This window comes from Aplidium turbinatum, chromosome 5 (assembly GCF_918807975.1).
Source record: "Aplidium turbinatum chromosome 5, kaAplTurb1.1, whole genome shotgun sequence".
In the NCBI taxonomy this organism is placed as follows: domain Eukaryota; kingdom Metazoa; phylum Chordata; class Ascidiacea; order Aplousobranchia; family Polyclinidae; genus Aplidium; species Aplidium turbinatum.
Window position 1 is genome coordinate 25,643,016 of NC_137476.1, and position 3,559 is coordinate 25,646,574.

At 37.0% G+C, this 3,559-nt stretch overlaps 1 long non-coding RNA gene across 1 annotated transcript; it reads left to right on the forward strand.

Annotated features, from left to right (window-relative positions):
- Positions 1–331: 331 nt before the first annotated feature.
- LOC145769881 (uncharacterized) lies at positions 332–2,580 on the forward strand. The gene is made up of 2 exons (XR_014289109.1): positions 332–503; positions 2,142–2,580. It is a non-coding gene; the product is annotated as an uncharacterized LOC145769881 (long non-coding RNA).
- The last annotated feature ends 979 nt before the right edge of the window (positions 2,581–3,559 follow it).

A 3,559-nucleotide genomic window follows, 5' to 3' on the forward strand; every position in this document is an offset into this window, starting at 1 on the left:
TTTGGATTTAAGTTATCGTTGTTAAAGCCATTATAAGTTTATACAAAATCAGGTTTTATCCCAACTCGCTAACTCAATAAATCAAAAAACAACAAGAAACAATTGCAAGTATGATTGAGGCAGACCGAGGAGGGATTGTAGGTAGGCAGTGAGCACCTACTCTTGTAACCACTATTTGAATGCAATGCAAATAGATCATACGCTATTTAAGCTTTTGCAAAACGCCAAATGCAAGCAATGCAAATAGATCATACGCTATTTAAGCTTTTGCAAAACGCCAAATGCAAGCACTATCAAGCTGGATAAATGAGAAGTTTTGCTTTGCAGATGTTGGGGCTTGGCTGCAGGTAGATTTTTTGATTCCTACACGAATCGTCGGAGTAATAACCCAAGGACATACACAAGATAATGTTGGTACTTTTTATGTAACCGGATTTAAAATGTCGTATAGAAATTCAACAAGCCAACTTCAAGTCGTTCAAACTTCCACAGGAGGTGACAAAGTAAGTTTGACTTGGATGCTTTTACTGTAGGAGCTTTCGGTTTCAGTTCAGTCATATTCATTTCCCACTATTAAAGCGAAAAGTATGACTTACCACAACATAACAAGGTCAGTGGCCTATAAAAGGTAGAAGAGACCATGGCCACCTGAAGATCCGGCCTGATTTGTCACATTTTGCAGATTTTGATTACGGCTACTGCTAGTGCTTGACTGATATTTTTTGAGATGTTTTTACTTTTTGCGGTTTCCTATTGACATAAAACTTTTTTGTTGCTTTGGGGAAGCAGCAGCAAATGAGAAAAAGTAAGTTGAAAAACGCTAAATCAGACTGCTTTTGAAAAATTAACAGTCTGACTAAAATCTTCGAAATCAAATTTTCTTTGTTTTTCAACATGTGAGGATATTAAAACTTATTGTGTCATCCTGAGAAAAGAGAAAAGAAAGCGTAAAAATCTAATTTTTAGAAAAATTTATTTAAACGTTCGCCCAAAGCAGGGATATCTAAAGAAGGGGATACGAAGGCTTTTATTACGTGTGACAATGGAAGGGCTATTGTTCATCGCAAATAATCTCTGTTCATCGTAAAATGACAATTGGCACCGATAGTAGTTTAATAAATCTTGTTATGATAACCTGCATTGCGCTGTTAGCATCAGGCCTGGATACTCACTGCATGCTCATGGTTACTTGTTAATTCAACTACCCGTACACTTGCTTTACATTTAGCCTATCGCAAAGGCTTTGTTAAGAAAAATAGCTTTTTGGTAACTTTTCAACTGTCTTTCCAAACAAGTATTCTTTAAATATGTTCTATGTAATATTTACTAATTGTCTTCTGTAGCTGACTGTACTAGTTGCACTACAAAACTTTCCGCAATTTTGAAAAGAACCGCATGTTTCACGCGCTGCAAACTACCGCCCTGGTAGTGTCATGAGAATAAGGCAATCGCTGTGAGCCTTCATATCCCCTTCTCTAGATATCCCTGGCCCAAAGTTAGAAAAACCTGGAAATTTCTGCAAAATGTGACAAATCAGGCCGTATCTTTAGGTGGCCATAAAGAGACAAAATAAGAATCGTTGAAGCATGATCGAAACCGATATGATTTTTCTGTGTCTGTGATGGCTTTGAATGGATTGGATAAAGCAGGATTAAAAACTAAACGGACAATTTAAAGTTACTACTCACGTCGTATTTGAATTTGTGCTACGAGCATACTATTTGTAGCTATAGTCTCAAGAGCTCAAAACTTTGATGTATTTCTTTTCTGCTCCCGAGTAAAACCAAGGATTGCACTAGTGGACCATCATCAAATACCCTGTTTCAACAAACACGTCATAAACTATCAAACTAAACATTGTAAGTTTCATACAAAATCTAATACTATTTTCAGGAAAGATATGAAACTTCTTCTGTATCAATTCAATAAAAAGAAAACTAAAACAATGATTTTGGTAAAGGCTGTCATGGAGTTATTGTTTTATAACGGAATCTTGAAGCGTGGTGAAATAGCTATGAGAAAACTTTAATTACTTTAGTTGTTTTACGTATTGTCTTTTCATATTCCGAACATTTTTTTAAAAATCTGACAAGTTTTTGTGAAACGTTGTAGTTACATTGGTGAATATTACTTTTTTACAGACATTTACAGCATATCACGAGAATGGACCAGAGCACGTGACAAATCGGTTTCCCGATCCTGTAACTGGAAGATACTTTCATCTTATCATAGTTTCTCACACACGTGGTGGGCCCACCTTGAGAATGGAGTATCTGTTGTGTTAGATAACTCAGAATGTTAAACAAACAAAGTGACGTTCCCATCATACATTTTAAAACCATTGCTAAATCTGCAACGTAACATTGAAATTATTGCTTGTTATCGGCTGCGTGGATAAGTTGTGAGAACGTTTGCATGACGTTTGCAAATACGTCGGTTCGACACCTCTTCCCAGCATACGACTGAGTCGGGGATCAACTGACTCGATGATTGAACAGCTTTCTTTCAATTATCTTATGTGTTTTATCTGTAGCCTAACTCATAAAGAATGCTTGTGGTCACATCGAGCAAAAAATAAAATCATCATCTTTGTTGTCATGCAATATAATCGTGAAATTAAAAAAAGTTTTAATTCACACTTTTTTATCTTGTTTTTGGTAGTTTTAATATTAGTTATGGTTCTTTTGCATAAAGCAGATTGTTTGCAATTCATAGCAAGTGGTAGAAAGCCAAGTTAGAATACAGCTTCATCCAGTGCTGATATATCATGTATATTGTATTCCATTTAGTGATTTATAGATAGGATACTTAAGAATGATATGGTCAGCAGCTTGTTTTTCTGCGCCATTCGTAGACCACTGATGGAACGAAACCTCACTTACCAATACTCAACTGGAAGTGATCATCTCCTCTACGTATTCGGTTGGGCTTGCGCCAAGTCAGTCAAGGCAGTTTCAGTCCTGCGATTCCGAGTGACCTATGAAACCGTGCTAAGAGGTTTCGCCAGTAGGCTTTCACCACTCTGCAATCTGCATGCCAAGCATCATCCATTCAATGCGTTGCACTAGTCTAATGAACACTATTGATTGTATCAATTCAAGCGCAGTTGAGACAAAGAGGTAGGCTATCCTTGATTTAGCCACTTAAAGACTCTTGCAGTTTGCAAATAGGTTTTTCTATGGCTCAGGTAAATTGAGATCCTTTTCTCAGCTATAGCCAGGTGTACAATGACTCTCTCTTTCTGGCAAAACTCAGAAGATTGTAGATTTTCACAAGGACTCGTAAATAGTCTGCTAGGATTATCAGTGGTGCATATCCATGTTTTCTGGAGCGGGAATCGAACTTCCAATTTGATAGAAATCGTAGATGTCATTTCGATTCCCGCTCAAGGCAACATGGATATGCATCAATGATAATCCTTAAGAAAAGGGGAACTTGAGTATGGCGACTTCCATTTTTGTTTAATCGTGGCCTAAAGCTAGTCTATTGGTCTGCAACGTTTCGAACAAATGATAAAATCTAAAACTGGCATGACATTCGTGCACATCAAAGTTGCATG